This window comes from Protopterus annectens, chromosome 8.part0 (genome assembly GCF_019279795.1).
Source record: "Protopterus annectens isolate FY-2018-M chromosome 8.part0, PAN1.0, whole genome shotgun sequence".
In the NCBI taxonomy this organism is placed as follows: domain Eukaryota; kingdom Metazoa; phylum Chordata; order Ceratodontiformes; family Protopteridae; genus Protopterus; species Protopterus annectens.
The window spans coordinates 1,197,055,522-1,197,074,504 of NC_056741.1; positions in this window are offsets into that span (position 1 = coordinate 1,197,055,522).

Sequence of the window (18,983 nt, forward strand, 5' to 3'; positions counted from 1 at the left end):
TTATAGCTAAGATCTCAAAGTTTAGCAGATCTTAATTTAAGTACTGGCAACAAGGAAATCATGTCATTAAGACCTGGAGTCTTAATTAGCTTCCAAAACCAGTTGCCAGTATAATTATTTATATTCTACTAAAGTTTCCCACATGCCACCCCTTGGGTCAACCACTACTACTTCTAAAATGATAAATTGGAATTCAGCTTTACTACATAACACACTATGTTTGTATAATGCATTGGTTTCACTTTTGGTCCTAATGTCATACAGATGTTCATATATCCTTTGCTTTAATTTCCTTTCACTTTTGCCTACATAAAATGATCCACATTCTTTACAGACAGCTAAATAAATAATACCCTTTGTGTTACAATTAGCATGTGCATTCAAAACTAATTTTCTTTTTCTAGCTTTTAAGTAGAAAAATTCCCCTATCGCCAGATAAGAACAAAAATTACAGCTACCACATTTGTATAAGCCCTTTTTCTTTTTTGAGCCATTTTCAAAAAAATGTTTGCCTGAACCTTTTTCTAATAAGTTCTTAATAGTGTTTCCTTTACGGTAAATATATTTAAGATCATTGCCAAAAATATATTTTAAATCTGATAATTTGGCAAAATGTTTCCACTCTTTGACTATAATTCTCCTAACTAGGCTTGAGTGGCAATCGTAGGTAGTTATAATCCCTGAACTGTAATTCTCATTTGTGTTTTCCTTGGATACATTGTCATTGTGACCTTGTGCTTTCCCTAAAATAGGAGCAAATTTACTTATTCTTCCTTCTATTACTTCTTTCCATATCTGGTTAAACAGGTCACTTGGATAACCTCTGTTCAGAAACAGTCCTTTCAATACCTCACACTCACTATTAAAAATCTCATTGTCAGAAGTCATTCTACTTAAACACACCAATTGCCCTTTCACTACACCTTTCTTCTGATGAAATGGGTGCAAGCTTGAATAGTGCAAGTAGGAATTAGAAAATGTAGCTTTTCTAAAAATCCTGGAAGAGAAACCATCCTTGTTCTTTTTTATGTTCACGTCCAAGTAATTTAACTCCTGACAATCAAATTTATGTGTGAAATGTAAAAAAACTGGTTGTTCCATTAATATATTTTACAAAGGACCCAAAAGTGTCCTTTTGTCCTTCCCATAAAAAACATAAGTCATCCAGAAGTCTACCATAAAAGCTCCAAAGACTTTTATATGGAGAATTTAGAATGTAATTATTTTCCCAGTAGGCCATAATAATATTAGCATAGGTGGGAGCACAATGTGCCCCCATAGCCACACCTCGAGACTGTTTGAAGTATTCACCATCAAAAAAAATAAAATTGTTTTTAAGTACTACTTCCATCAGGAACAAAATAGTTCTAAATTCATTATGGGTTAACCCCTTATGTAAAACAAGCATTTCCACAAACCATTCAAGACCAATGTTATGCGGAATACTGGTGAATAGATCCACTACATCTAAGGTTCCAAAAGCTACCCCCTCATTAAATAAAGAATGGTTTAAATTTCTCAAAAGGTCCCACAAATCTTTTAATATATTGTTGTTGTTAAGAACTATTTCCTTTATTTTCAATTCTACGTATTTAGCAAGAGGTGCAGTGACTGAACCTTCAGCCGAAACTATAGCTCTTAAAGGTGGATCATTCATGTCCTTGTGCACCTTTGGGATACTGAAGATAGAGGGCACTTTGAGTTTTTCAACATGTAAATACTTGTATGTGTCAATGTCTATTAAGTAATAGTAAATCATTTAATAAAACTCGTATCTTATTATATGCTATGTTAATTTCATTTCTTGATATTCTCATATATTTGTCAGAATTGTTTAAAATTAGCATCATTTTTCCTTCATACATAATGTAGTCCATTAGCAGGAGTCCCCCACCCTTGTCAGGTTTCATACACTTTAAACTCCTGTTGTTACTAATTTCAGTAAGCATTTTCTGTTCTGGTAAAGTTAAATTAGATTGTACATAATGTTGTCTCAGTGAAGTCCTTAATTTACTTTCCACAATTGTTTCAAAGTTTTTTAATTGTGGGTGCAAAGGTGGATTAAAAGTGCTACTATGTTTCAAACAGTTTTCTTTAAAACTAATTTTCTTACCATTAAAAAACAACTCCAAGTTCTTTTTCCTAATAAATAATTTAAAATCCACCAGCAACTTAAAAATGTTTGTTCTTTGTGTTGGAATAAAACCAAACCCTTTGGAAAACAAATCAAAAGTAGTAGTAGTTATAGGGATACTAGAATAGTTAAAAATATTGAAACCTTTAAAAGTCCATTTAAAATCGTTAGTTACAATGGTGTATACTATTTCCAGGCTAGTTGATTCCCCACTGGGATTTGCCCCTACCTGCCCTTGTAGTTTTTTGAATTGTAGTCCACAGGTTGTTTAGACATTAACCTTTCAGACCTTCTTAATGGAGGAAATTCTGAAACATCAAGACTATTTTCATAAAAAATATTATCATTTTCTCTAATTTCAAAATTGTCTTTGTCCTGATATTCACTGACTCTCCTTCCCCTGAACTTAGGTTTAGGGTAATGTGTCATAGTCTTATATTCATTTATGTCCCTCTCAATTTTACCCATCGTCCTGTTTTGTATCTCCACACATTTCAATTCTAAATTCTTAAGCAATGTATAATATTTATTTTTCTCTTCTTCAACAGTAAATAACAGGTCACTGGTAATACATTTATTAATGCACTCAATGTTAATGTATAATTTTTCCATTTCAACTTCATTATTTTTAACTATTGCTCTCATAATATCAAAGCCACACTTGCCAAAAGCAGTCAATAAATCGTGATGAAATTCACTGTCATCTATTACATTGTTAGGAAATTTATAGACTCTTAGTCCTTTAGGTACTATTTTCAGTTGTAGACAGTGCTTAAGATATGAATTGTCCATATCTAACATTTTGTACTTGTATAAACAAAAATCTAAATCATTAAGAAGATTGGTATAGGTCCTGTTATTACCAGCAAGTGAAAACTTTCTTTTAAAATCAAATTTAACATTTATAATATCTCTGAGATGTCTCTGAGTACCTGTAACACTAGCATTAGTGCCCGGTCCCTTCTGCGAGCCGATATTGTCCAAATTATCTCTTTGCTCCCTGGAAGGAAACCTCACATTGTCAAAATTCAAAGTAATGTTTGGAAAACCTTCCAAACTTTCATTAGTGACAGCATCATGTTCAACATCCTCACACCCGTCTCTCTCGTTGCGCTCATTGTTGCTGGTGGCCATTCCCTCACTTGGAGTAGCCCGCCTACTTGCTTCTTGATTTCCTGGTACTGGCAGTGACGATAGCGGCATAGCCATCGATTGGCTAATAGGCATCAATAATCCCACTAGCTGCGTCAACTGCCCAATAAGCTTGCGAAGCTCTCCAAGCTCAGAACCTTTGCTAATGCTATCAGAAGCTATAGCCACATGCAAATCTATCTGAAAATACCAAACCACAACTTATAAACGGATGGTGCCAAAAAAAAAAAAAAAAAAAAACTAATAAACTTGTAACAAAGCACCTTAAACTCACAAGTGGCAAGTTGGCAAACACAGCTTTAATAGTCAAAGTCCAACAAACACAAGCACAAACACGAGACGTCCCCAAGAGCAAGATTAATGTTCACAGTGTAATTCCCATTTTCATCAACTTCGTCAGATAACAAGATGTCTCATTCATCCCCTTTTATGCATCCATTAATTAAAATGTAGCCAATGAAATTGAAATTCAATTAAAACATAAACATTTAAACAGTGTTCTGCATCATAACTGACTAAAAAATCTTGTAAAAAGTATATATATATATATATATATATATATATATATATATATATATATATAAATGTATTATAAAAACATTATAGTGCAATCTTGGCATTGGTATATTTAAGTGCAGGGGGTATGGGGGTGCAGGGGGGCTTTCCCCCCCTGCATATACCTTTCTAAATGTTTTTTTTCTTCATATATATATATATATATATATATATATATATATATATATATATATTTTTTTTTATTTCGATATTATGGAATCTTGAGATTCTGGTCTTCGGGTTTCAGACTCTCAAGATATGTATATCTATGGATCTACTTTACTTACCCGAAAAAAAAACACATTGCCAACATTCACTTCACCGAGATGAATACACCAACAAACCAGAAGACCGACATCTGGAACACCGACAAGCTGGGATGCTAATAATATAATAATTTTAGGAATTTCTCCTCATTTATAGTCCAATCTTGTGATCCTAGACTTAGATACCAGACTACATCACATTAACCTCATCCTGAGCAGGAAGTCAAATTTGACAATTCTTCTGTTGCTGAAGATATCCTACCTCTAAATTTCTAGCTATCTATGAATTTCTCATCATTCAATTTACTCTTCTTTTAAGCGTTCTCAAAGAGAGGAAAATGTAGAACGTTTTCTCTCCAGGTATAGGTAGTAAGGTTGATCAACTTTTTACAAATCCTGTGTCTATCCATACTATTAGTCAATAAATAAATAAATAAATAAATATATATATATATGGGTTTACTTCTCTTTATCGAAGAAACACTTCTTCAAAAAACAGAAGTAGACCCACACTTACATGAAAGTGCACATAACCGAAAGTGCACTTTCGCGAAGAACAGTTCAATGAACCGTTAAAGAACACTGAGGCGCCGAAGCACACTACAGTGGGGAAAAGGGAATTTACCTGTTTCCCCACTGCAGTGTGATCTCAGAGTTGATAAATTTAAGTAAGAGGGTGGGGGGAACAGCCCCCAACATGGGGAGTGCAGGGGGCCTTGCCTCCCCTGCAAAAACATTGATTTGGTGTTCCTTAACGGTTTGCTGAACCGTTCATATATATATTTATATATATAAATATAGGGGGGGATTCAGTAATCCTCCATGTAAGATGAACGAAGTCCTACTCGGAGACTGCCGTCTTAGAGTTAGACGTCAGCGCATCATGCATATGCATGAGGGTGCGCTGACTCAACTCCCAGGTTAACACAGAGCATGTAGGAGTACAGAGGCGTGTCAGACTGCCGAGCAGTCCAAATATCCACACTCCTGCTAGTGCCTAACTCTGCAAATTTCAGCAGATATGAGTGAGTCCGCTCAAATGTGTATACCCCCAACACTACACTCCCCCACATTAAAAAGCCCTGTATAAATGAAATAAAATGTAAAACAATTTTTTTTTTTTTATTATTCACAATATAGCTGCCCATATTTGTGAGTGTGTGCATGGGTGTGCCCATTGCTTAGCTACAGTTAGCAGTTTAGACATTGAAGAGGGTAATAAACCACTTATATGCAAATTAAGCCAAATAACAATAATGTAGTGGTAGAGCCTTCGCCCAAAGGGGAGGCATTCCCGGTTCGGGTCCCACCACTCTCCTCTCCTTTTTTAGTAGGAAATCTGTGCATAAAAATAAATCCTGACATTTACCTTTTAAATCTTATTAAAATGCATCAAAATGGCCTATGTAGTAGTGAACGATATTATAAATATATATAAGAAAGTGAAACGTTCATGCATAATAATGAATGCATAAGTAACCTATCTTAAGCAATGTGAAGCACTGCTAAGCAACATTTACCAGTATTAAGCACATTTAAGAATAATTGCCCATAGCTAAGCACTGCTTTAACTAGTGCAATATAATTGCCCATAGCTAAGCACTGCTTTAACTAGTGCAATATAATTGCCCATAGCTAAGCACTGCTTTAAGTAGTGCAATATCTTTGAATGGAGCTGCGCATCGTGCCAACTAGCGAAAACCAAACATGTTTGCATGGAGGTGCGCACCACGCTAACTAGTGCAATGTCGGGCAACGTCGGGCAATGTAGAGTAACGTCGAGCAACATCGAGCAATGTTGGGCAAAGTTGAGCAAAGTCGGCTAAACATAGCCACACCCCCTACTGGTCAGGCCAGTAGTAAAATAAAAAAGCAATGACAGGTCTCGATCCCGGGATAGTGTGCACCATAATCACAGTACTAATCCACTAAACCAGGACAGCATTTGATGTGCATGGACTGTCAATACACATATACATATGAATCAAACTTTACCCAGTGCTAAGCAGGTGTGCACTCAGTTGAGAACTTTCAAATCCAGCCAATCACAAATAAGTGAGGGAAATGAGGCATATATAAGCTCCATAGGTGGGAATACTTGCCATAACTGGTTGCAGCTCCCATCTGCAGGCAGCAATGGCTGGTGTCAGAGAGGGCTCTCGCTTCTGAGCACAATGGTGGGGCAGGAGTTAAAACTGATAGTTTGGCTCCTTGTCCATCGTTATGATGCTAGACTCCTGCAGGGCCAGTTCCAGGGCAAGGAATACAAAGCGGAGGCCTGGAACTATCTTGCACATGAACTCACCAGTACCACAGGCGTCCCTCGGACTGGTGAGCAGGTCAGACATCACCATGCAGGCCTGAAGAGATGCAAGCAGGACCTACTGAACCAATGGATACAGGAGGCTCATGGGATGCAAAATGCCCCACTACTGAGTAGATACCCATGCACTGAAGTATGTACAAATTGCTAGTGTAGTAGATAGTATGGATAGGTATATGTCTCAATATCACTTCATTTACTTCACAGCTGCAGGTGTCCGTGCTGTGAATCAGCAAGTCTATGCAGATAGGCTGCTAAGGCTGTGCCACCAGGCAGGTTAGTAATTTGTCTGCATGTACTTTTTCATAAAATAAGTGAGAGAGCCTGGCTAAAAGTGTCTCAGCCCAATAATAACGGTATAATAAGGGTTGAATAACCTCTCTGCATGAACTGTTATGTAAAATAAGTGAGAGAGCCTGAAAAAGAGTGTTGTAACCCATTAATAAAGGTATAAGTCCTGAATTATTTCCCTGCATGTATTGTTATATAGAATAAGTGAGAGAGCCAGAAAAAGAGTGTTGTAAACCATAAATAAAGGTATAATACATCCTGAATAAGAAGTCTGCATGCACAAATAAATGAAAAAGCCACTAGAAAAGTGTGTAATTTAATTAATAAAGGTATAACACCTGTAGTGTGTCCGTGTCACCTTCTTTGAAATGTTGATGTACTCTTGCAGTATAGAAATAGTAGTGTTGTATTAAGCGCTGTCAACCCACACTTGGGTAGGCCCATAGAAAGAGTACGAAGGGAGTGCCAGTATCTCTTAAGCATATATACAGTCGTCAACTGTAGTTACAAGGCTGGCATGTATAGGTAAATCTGGCACATGAGTAGCTTGTAATTGTGTGCACCAGAAATGTCAGGGTGCTGCTAGAAATGTCGGGGGCTGTTAAAATGTAACTGGTAATGTCATCTGAACACATCCAGATATATAGAAATATGAATATAAATAAAATATATAAATACGTAGCAGTAACATCTGCATCCTGGACAGTTTGTATATTGGATACAGGTCAGGTACATAATTAACTAGCAAAACACATCCCACAACGTACTTGACATTGCCCAGTGTAGTAATACATGTAGTGGATATATACCTGCAGTCAATAGGAATGTAGTGTAAACTATAAGTTCATATAATTTGCTAATGGAGGTATCTTTTTACATCCTACTGTATGTGCATAAACAATGCAATTCCACACCTCAATGGGTATGTGTAATCTCAAAACATTTGTTGGGACATATGTCCAATTGGTTTATAAATATCTGCATAACTTTGATGCATGTGCCCTGTTCAAACACCACAATCTTGGTGGCCTGTTGCCACCAATCATTCCTGCATGCTGTTGGAATGTCCACTGTCGTTCAATACATGCTTGTGTTATGCTTGCTGTTCAACTGTTGGAACTCTGGTGTGTTGGGTTAATGGGAATATTACTGCATGCTGTTACAACTAATTTGGAATGCTGTTGGCTATGTTGTCATTAAATACACCTAAACACAGAACGTATGGGAAGGCTGGTCCCAGCGGACCCACCTGTCCCTCCTCAGCTGGCAATTGCACCTGGCACCAGCAGGTCCAGTGCCCAGCCCGGGACCCCCTCCTCCATTGGTCCTGTGCCACCTTCGGGTGGAAGCACTGCAGGGGATGGGGCTTGTCCCCCCATGCAAGTGTGACCGGAGGAGGGCCACCTGTCACCCTCCGAAGGGTCCGGGCTGTGGTGCGTAGGGAGATCCAGCGTTCAGTCGCTGATCCCCTATGCCAGCTCGAGTCCAGAGTGGTGCGACTCATGGGTGAGCCTACCCCTCCTATGCAGCCCCCAGCACAGCCACTCTTCAGGCTGTGAAGGTGCAGTGGTAACTGCCCATGGGTGGGGATCTCAGTTCCACTGTTACCATCTGTGGGCTCATGGGCTTGCGATTTCCAAACATCCTTCCCCATCAATTGTGTTCGCCCACCCCATGTGTCATATTCCGCCCCTGTATGCGTCTTGTTTGTCTTGTCTGTTTACCTCCCCAACCTACCTCCCACAACATACCTACTTTCCCTACCTCACATTCCACTCTCACCTAAAAAAAAAGGGCAATCTGCTCCCACAAAAAAATTATGCCCCATACATAGCTGCCCATTTTACACAAATCTCCGCTGGACACAGACACTGAAATTCAATTGGCAGTACAACATACTTTGTTGTCCTCACCCCTCTGTCAGAGGTGGAAGGTTTCAAAATTCTCTCCAAATTACTAGTATATGCACAGCTGTTGCTGTTAAAGAAATGGGCAGCTATGGACCTTCCCTACACCCGTCCTGCACACCCCGAGCTGTTTTCCCTACTGTCTTTCTATATTTGTGCCCCTTTTTCACCACTTTCCTATCTCCATGGGGGTTAGCGGGAGTAAGAGCTTGTAAGCAGTAATAAGCAGGATTAAGCGAGTGTGCAGATGTGTGTGATTAGCTAAGTATTGCTAAGCGTCGTGCAAATCCGTGCAAACCCGCTTACAACTGCTTAAAAGTGCCTTAGTCACCCTGCATATGAGGGGCCTTGTTCTGCTCAGCAGCAAAATAAAACACCACTGTCAGTCTCGAACCCCAGACCTTGGACACACTAGACTGCATGAAGCACCACTAGGCCACAGTAGATATACAGCATGATGTTGCTGAAATATATATATCATGCATCAGAATGTGTGAATATAAAGGAAAGGTAGGAATGCCATAACACAAAACCTATTCTGTGAAACTATACCAGCAGTTGTTGTGGAATTGCATTACATGACTGTCATAACAGAATCAGACATTCTAGCAGTAAATACTGTTACAGCAGCACTTCACAACCCTCACACAGTATCATAGCAGGACAATCCCCACACAAATGTACAAAATACCAGTGTGTTCAAGGTACAGAAAGGCTGTAGGTAGGCATACTCAGTACTGGAATTGTCCAGTTTCATGAGCATCCTGTGATAATGTCAACAAAATAAAAAGCGCAAACAGTGCAGAAGTGAGTACATTAATATCCACAGTATAGCTGTTCCCAAACAGTTCATGTGCCAAATGGAAACATCTCAATAACTACATATGTATGTCAGCTAATTGTGGATGTTGCAAAGAAACTCCATACTCCCATGTATCTTGTGTAAGCATTTCTAGGGGTGAGTACAATTCTACACTGTCAACTGTGTATTGGAAGAGGCAACATTCAGGTCTGAGTACAACATACAAATAACTGACCACACCCTTAGCAACAGAAAAAGTATGCCAACCTTCTGACTTACACAACGGTGTCCACAGCAAACAAGCATGGTCCCCACTCTGGAATTCTGAAAGGGCTACGCCTACCTGACCTAGCAATTTATAGCACTGGGTTGCTATGACAGTGAGTACTGCAAGTATCACACAGCAGGCTGCATGCAATTGCCAAATGGTGGCCACCAATTGGTACAGAGGCCATCACATGCACATGTGCAGATACCTATAAAAGCAGTCTGTACTTGCTGTCCACACATGCAATCATTCCATTGCAGGTGCGGATGGAAAGAGAGAGAGAGAGAGAGAGAGAGAGCAAAAAAAAAAAAAAAAAGAAAAGAAAAGGTGATGTAAAGTAAAGAAATATAACAAAAGGAATATATTGAAAATAAATCAGTATACTGACAAAAGAAATTATATTGAAAAAATGTATTGAATAGAAACTATATTGAAAAAAAAACATTGAAATAAAATATATTGAAAAAAGATTTGAAAGAAAAATATATAGAAAATATATATATATATATATATATATATATATATATATATATATATATATATAAAAATAAATATATTGGAAAAAATATATTGAAAGAACATATTTAGAAAAGTTAAATATATTGAAAATAAAATTATTGAAAATCAATATATACTGAAATAAAATCTATAAAAGAAAATTTCTGAACAGTAAAGGAGGTATTGAAACCAACAGCTATATTGGGAAAAAAAGTTTACCAGGATATACGAACACATACAAAGGAAAGGTATGTAGCAGCTATGTATTTACTGGAATGTAATAGATGTTTATGAAGAGTACGCTATATAGTTGGAATCATCCATATGTGACAGCAGTACGTATCGATGCACAGATGGCCTGCATAACCACTGGCATGGGGAAACGAGTGTGTTGCTGTGTGCAGTGGGATATGACGGTGACATATGTAGTCCAGCATTAAATGTCAAACATCTGATCCATGTTATCTGTGTTCTGTACAGTAGTGTGTACAAAGTCTGTTTGGAGTAGTAGCCCATACGGTTATGCAAACATGGGTGTGACAGAGTAACAGATGCATGATAGTCATATTAATGTGCAGCTTAGCATTGGCAACAGCTGTACCAGGCTAGTATGCTAATTCAGCATCAGCAGCTATGTATACACCCTCTGATATTACTGTGGGTTCACATGTGACACCTGTTCATGTTGCAGCAAGGCCCAACAGGTCAGCCATGAGGTACATGTACTTACAACAGTGTGGTCCTTGTGTGTCTGTAAGGCACATACATATGGAGAGATCTGTCCATGTCAGATATATTACCATCTGTACATGTGCATTGAGCAAGGGACATACTGCAACTGTTTGTGAATGGTGGATATATATATATGTTGTTGAAGGTTGTTATTTGCATATTTCTATGTAGGTTGTAGTGTGTGGGAGACCAGACAGCATACAGTGCTGGTATATGACATGTGGTGGTTAAACGCTGTGGGTATGATTAATCAGGTTTGCAGTGTAGCAGCCAGTGAGGCCTTCTAAAGCTACATGGGCTGAGAACACCTTAAACGCATTCTGCACAACACTGTGCAATGTTATGACATAACTGTATACGTCACAACCTTCCCATACTTCACATACCCACCATGACAGGTGGACTGTATATGTGCCTATATGTATATCTATGGGTTCATGTCATTTGATCGCCATTTCATTTCACTGACAGTTCATTTCACTGACAGTTCATTACATCGACAAGCATTTTAGGTGGGGGGCTTCGCCCCCATACCCCCCGATGTGGGGGGCTGTGCCCCCCATCCCCCCTAACTATATATATCAACTCCAGGGTCGCACAACATTGGGGAAGGGGGAAAATGCTTGTCGATGTAATGAACTGTCAGTGAAATGAACTGTCAGTGAAATGAAATGTCGATCAAATGACATGAACCCATATATGGATATATATATATATATATATATATATATATATATATATATATATATAGAGAGAGAGAGAGAGAGAGACAGGGTCATAATTACTGCAACAGATGCCTGGTGACAAAGCCATAGACTCAAGCTCAATGTTGACACTGCATTGGCATCCCTCCCTGCAAAGACTCAGTACCCCATGAACTACCACATAGGTGGTAGTCTACTCAACAACGAAGGTGTGATAAGAGACCATGGGACACAGGTGTACATTAGTCTCCCCTTCAATAGTCACAGTGCCACACTAGTCATGTAATCCAACTACGTGGCACACGTTATCACAAAAGGTGTGTCATCCAGGGAAAAATAGGTCAGTGTTCCCCTCTACTCCACACACATAAGACCCAGTATAGAGTACAATGCCCCATGTGGTATGTACCTCACAAGACATCTACAGCAAGTGGAAAGGATACAGACATACCTCACAAATAGTGATGCCGGTGACAATCAGATGCCCTATGCAGACCACCCCACAGACCCACAACTACGCTGTGTTGCATACCGCCTACCCAGAGGTAACCTCTGACTGACATACTAAGCTATGTCAAACCCAGATCTGTTGGACATGCTCCACATAAACAGATCACAATCTGTACGAGCCACACACTCTTGGGACCCAAACCCTTTGACCACAATAAACAGCACATGCTGGAGGGATAGATTCCTATCTCAGAGACATCCCATACTCTGGAACTAACCAACTATCCATAGCAAACAAAACTCCTAATTACCAGTTGTCATAAATAATCCTGGAGACTGTATGGGAGATAGTGAATACACCCAGGCAATCACATCAGTGTCTCTGCTTGACTGGGCCACATGACATTTAAATACCTGTGTGTCAGAGGCCAGGGTAGCGTATGGCTAGAGTTCTATAGGCCCTAGGGTCAATAGCCTCTTACCTACCTATGAAGTGATACACACCCACATGTACTTGTCGCAATAATCAATATGTGAAGTGACTAAGTGTGATGGTGAATGTTTCAGTGAATGTGTCAGAGTTTGGTATATGTGTGATAGCTTAGTGGGAAACTGTTTCAGTCATGGTATTATGTGTGGTAGCTGTGATCCCAGCAAAAGATGTGTATGCAGTTGTTAGGCAGAAAAAGCAGCATGCCATATGGTCTGACTTAGTCTCTTGTTGTCAACTGGGGTGTCCCACTGTAGGCTAAAGCAGTACATGTATGCTTATTGGGAGTTACTGCTGGTGAATCCAACTCCTGTATGAACTGTAGTACTACCTGAAGCTATATGCCTAAATAGCACAGTATGGTGTACGTGCACATTTATTGAAACCACTGTTATGTGTGTTCCCTGTAGACCTCACAGATTACATACCTCAGGCATATGTTCTGGTAACTACTGACACACAGTCCAGTAAAGTACACAGGTAAAGGTCACCTGGGTTGCCATACCTTTGTGTCTGTTATGTATGTCTGCCATGTGTGTGGGTATGCCTGTACCATGGCCTCGGTCATATGTGTGTTACAGGATATAACTGCATATCTAACAACATGTATAGTCTAGTACAGCGGTATGCCACCTATATTAACGAATGTGCACATATGTTAGGCAGGGGTGCGCCATCAACGACTAGTGTGGTATACTGATAATACTGTCAGTGGACTTTACATTCATTGCAATGGATTACATATTGCATGATGCATTAGCATGATATATACCTCCTGTGGCTAGGTGGTGCATTGTGTTACATACAGTGTGCCAAATACTGTTGTATAGTCTTACATACTGTTATAAGTTTGTTGCTGTGCAAAACATGATTTGATATATAGAGTCTGCCAGGCACTGTGAGGCATGTGTGTGTTGAGAACTGATATGTGGTATTGAAAGTGTGTATCTTCTGACAGCCAATAGGTTGCTATATATGGCAGTTAATTTATATCTGTACTTTAAAATGTCACGTGTGCCACATGACTTGCTCACACATATTGTTTATTTGTATTCCAGGGTAATGTCCCACCATCGTAACCCAGCATATAGCACATCCGAGGAGGAAGCCATCACAGCGAGCCTGGTGCAGCACTATGCGCTGCTGTTCTCCAGAACCAGCCAGGACCAGCATGATCTTGTCCGTAGGGTAAATGACATAGGCATGCATAACCGGACATATGAGCAAGTACACCATCACTGCAGTGATTTAATTAGACATGTCCGGCAGCATGCGTCTGATATCCACAGACAACAGCTTGCCACAGGTTGGGGGGTAGCCATCCATCTCCCCTTCACCAGAGTGGAGGAGCTGCTCCTGAGCCAGGTGACTCCTGGCCAACAACAACCACAGCAATTAACATGTATCATCATGGAGGCCGGAGCCACCCAGCAAGTTGATATGGAGTGTGCAGGTAACATGGCATAGCTGTAGAATACTGTTACCTCTATTGGTAGAGCATGCTTATGTGAGATGTGTACTGTGTAGTTAGATGATGTGGTGCCTAGTGTTGTGCAATACTAATAATTAGGAATATAATCTGTAGACCTGTGACTGTCCACCGTTGTACTACTGTAAGATTGCAAACACACAGTAGCAATGCCACAGTTGTTGCCACTGACAAAGTGTCTGATGTCCTTGTAGGTGCCTCTGGTGTGACAGCAAAGCAGCAGAGCCATGCTGGTGAGTGTGTTATACCTTTAATATTGCTAATTAAATGTGCATGTCATAGGTGAGATGTAGGCTATGTACACGTAACACACCTACACATAATGCATGCTATGCATGTTTGCTGTGAGACTGTGCATATCCTAGTAATGTGGGTAGCTGCCTAAAACACATACAATACACAGAGCATCCCACACAATTGTAGCAACACTGTAGTGGACATCGGATAGGCAGAGTCGATACGCATGCACACAACTTACACACCTTTGTCATATGCAGTACATGTTAACATGCTACACATGGCGTATTCAGACACCCACTGTAAGGTCACACTACAGTATCCAAACCTCATCCACACAGCACACTTAATATACCTGAGGGGTAGATGCCTCACATGTGGCTGTGCAACACACTTCAACACGTAACACATTCATGTTAGGCAATGCCCCCTATCGGGCACCCCACAAACCCATGTAACAACTGGCCATGAAATGGTGAATGTAGCCATGGTACTGCAATTCAGGTACAACATGCTATGTGCTGGTCTGGCACACATTAGTAACCTTGAGTGACCACATGATGCTGCATGATGATGGCTCATGGTACTACACCCCATTACAGTGGCCACAGTAATACACATATCATGAATTGCTATGCACCTCAATGTTGTGTGTGTGCAGACATATGCACCTATACACAATATGCATAGCAATCCTCATTTGTAGAAAGTGACACACATATGTCTTGTAATGCTATGGGGTGTATAGATCACATGACACACATTGTGTATGTGTGATGTTTCATGTTGCAATTGTGTGGTAGCATGTCATGTCATGGCTGGCAGTGGCATGTATACAATATGTCCAACACTCACCATAACCACTGTACAATGGCAATGTTGAGTGATGGTATTCCATCAGGTATACATGCACCACTCATCCTGTGTGTATACATAGCATGCATGTGCTACACCTGTGTCCACAATCATCTGCTAAAGACACAGATGCTCTAATCAGTAATGGATATCTATGTGACACACTGATACACATCCAGCTATGATATGTATACCTGTGACTGATGGTGCACAGGATATTGCAGGGCTTTTAATACCTGCACAGAAATGTTGTGTCCATGTACACATTGCGTTCCAGGGTGAGGCCATTCACTGAACAAAACACACATGCATCAAGGCCATGTATACTGTTATTAGCAATGGCTGTCTACACTCACACTGCATGCTGCTGAGCAACACAGGTCCTGCATGCTGTCACGTTTGCTATAAATGCTTGGCTTGTGATACTGTACCCCAACATCACACGCTATTGAGTATGTTCAGGATTGCTGGTGGTGTGTGTGTGTGTGTGTGTGTGTGTGTGTGTGTGTGTGTGTGTGTGTGTGTGTGTGTGTGTGGGTGTGTGTCTGTACTAGTGAGGAGTGCGCATGTGTGCATGTGTGCATGTGTGCATGTGTTCATGTGTTCATGTATTCATGTGTGCATGTGTGCATGTGTGCATGTGTTCATGTGTTCATGTTTGCATGTGTTCATGTGTGCATGTGTTCATGTGTTCATGTGTGCATGTGTTCATGTGTTCATGTGTTCATGTGTGCATGTGTTCATGTGTGCATGTGTGCTGACATTATGTACAGGTCGTAAAGTGTGTTTCCTGTCTCCCTCTCACAGGTGCTGATACTGGGCTGGTTCAATGCAGCAGGGAAACTGATGTCACTGAGCATGATAGTGACAATGATGATAAGTGTGTTGAGGCACAGGCATGTTTGCCAGAGTCTATCGTTGGGCCACCAATCTACACTACACAAGTGTCCACCCTATCCATGCACACAGTCATACTGCCATTACATCCATCACCAATGCCTTTAGCAGAGGGAGAGCGTACAGTCGGCATTGGCCAGGACTGTGTGGTATCCATGGCACATGTATCCCGACACAGCAGCCATACCCAGATGTCTGGAAGGGTGCCATATAGGCAAATGTCCAGGGGTTCTCGTCAGAGCACTACTGCCCATCATGCCACTGGCAGACGTGCCACAGATCTAAGTACCTCACGCATGTTCCAGGCTGTCATGGAGGCACAGGCATGTATGGAATGGTACACCAGACAGGGACTGAGGGCACAGAGGGCACATAACACCACCATAATAGACAGTATCCGTGACCTAACTGATGCAATCCGCAATTACACTGAGGTCACCGATAGACATTGGGGAGAGACACTAGATGTCCTCCGCAATGTCATGTCCATGTGTCAGGACAGTGCGGGACGGTTGAGTCATCAATGTGGATGTATGCCAGCAACATCAGCAGCTGGCAGTCACCGCAGATGTCCCTCGAGCAACAGCCACTCCCATAGTGCCAGTACCAGCCCCAGCAATGTTGGGGGTGGGCTGTCCATAGAACGTCCTAGAAGACCACGTGCACATAGCTCTGGACAGTCCCAGCAGGGACCTGGGTACAGTGTACATCCATCTACCTTTGGGGATAGTACCCAGTCTGGCTTGGTACCTGATAGTGTCAGTAGCACCCCTGCCAGGCACAGGCACCGTAACCGTGGCCAGAGATGGTGATCTGTAAAGCCTCACAGGTACAGCCTGTGGCTGTCCCACAAGTACCTGTATGTGGCAGCCGCATGGTGGAATTGTGTGCGTGCAGACACACACACACATAATCCAGACACCTAGGGCTAACGGGTCTCCTTCTAATGACCGAAACGCCGATTCGCCGACAGGGAAATAACCGACGCCAGAAAACCGACAACACACAAACCCGACAACGCGAAACACCGAACACCATAACACCGACACACTACACGTAAACAACACAGTACACTACAACACATATCCACTAGCCCTAACCCAAACCCTAACCCTAAGGTCCGACACTACCGCACACTCCCTACCTGCACCCTAACCCTAACTCACTTACACACCCCAAACCCCAAGCTCCGACACTACCGCACTCTCCTACCTGCGACCTAACCCTAACACACTTACACACTCCAAACCCCATTCTCCGACAGTCCCGCACACTCTCCCTACCTGCACCCTAACCCTAACTCACTTACACACCCCGAACCCCAAACTCCGACACTACCGCACACTCACCTATCACACACCCTAACCCTACATCCCTGAGTATTGCACACTTACCTGTCCGCTCCCTACTCCTAAATCCCTCACTATCGCATACTTACCAGGTCGCGCTTACACATTCCCCTTGTCGGTCTTCCGTCTGTCGGGATTCGAGCGTGTCGGTCAACTGCGTTGTTGGTCGTTTCGTGTCGGTTATTTCCCTGTCGGCGAATCGGCGTTTCGGTCATTAGAAGGAGACCCGGGCTAACACATACCCACACTCATTACATCGACATTGGCCCATACCATTATTCTTGCCCCTAACACACACACACACACACACACACACACACACACACACACACACACACACACACACACACATATGTTGATTGGATGGGTCACTGTAAGCCTCTGGCAGACCAGCAACACACCTTGTGCATATGATGAAACCTGTGCCACCCCCTGTCATCTGTAATATCGATGCAGGAACAGGCTACCATGGTGCTGATGCACAGGGTGTCATTATAGCAGTATAGCAATGTTAGCATGTACTTAGCAGTAGAGTGTAATGATATGCTTGTAGGTGTATCTGAGTAGGCATGATGCATTAAAGCTATGATTGTCATTGCAGTGTGGCTTACACCAGTGTTAGTTCCAATTGTATATTGCCCACCCACGTGCCACTTGGCTGATGTGTGCAGTATTGGCAGCATGTGTTAGTGAGTGGACAGTATGTGTGGGATGTGTGTAGCACATATATGCAGGTGTATAGTTGTGGTAATGGAGGAAGTGCACTGTCTGCATGTACGTGCATAGTGGACACATGGGCAGGGTGACATGCTCTGTATTACACAGTAACACTCCAAAGTTTCTATTGGTGTCCAGTATGCATTGTACTTTACAACATTTTGGAACCTGACTACACATGTGTGTATTACATGGTTTGACACTGTGCTGTGTTTGATACTGTTACTATCTGCCATTGTTTTGCATTCTGGTAGTATACATGACTTTAACAGCCTGACCATAACCAATCATTAGACAATGTGTTAACAACTGACACACAGATGTAGGACACACAGCAACATATGGATCCTTCAGGCACTATACTATGCCAATAACCAGTGGTATTCAGCTGCACCCATTACTGGGACTACTCCTGTTCGGCATATGTCTCTCTTAGGTACAAGCAATCACAGTAGGGATATGTCTGTCCATGTGTGCTAATGCATACTGTGGCCTATACTGCATTTTCCAGGTGTCACACACATCCTCCACAAGGGTATCATATAGACAGATACCTGTTGTTGAACCCATGCTGTAAAGCTATAGGCGAAACTAGGCGTAATCATCCACCTTTACAGAACATAGTATCCCCACAGTACCACATAGGTAGTAGCCTCCAACATGATGAACTGGTACCGATGTGTACATGCAACCTAGTGTTACGTCATCTCACCTTTGATAATCACATTCCCTAAGGTATTTTGAAATCCCTTGGTGGATCACATAAGCAAGAAGGGGTTTGCATGCATGTCCACACACGTTGTTATACACCTATAATGCATAGTCATCATTGACAGACTCTGCTGTGTTTGAACAGGTCAGACATAT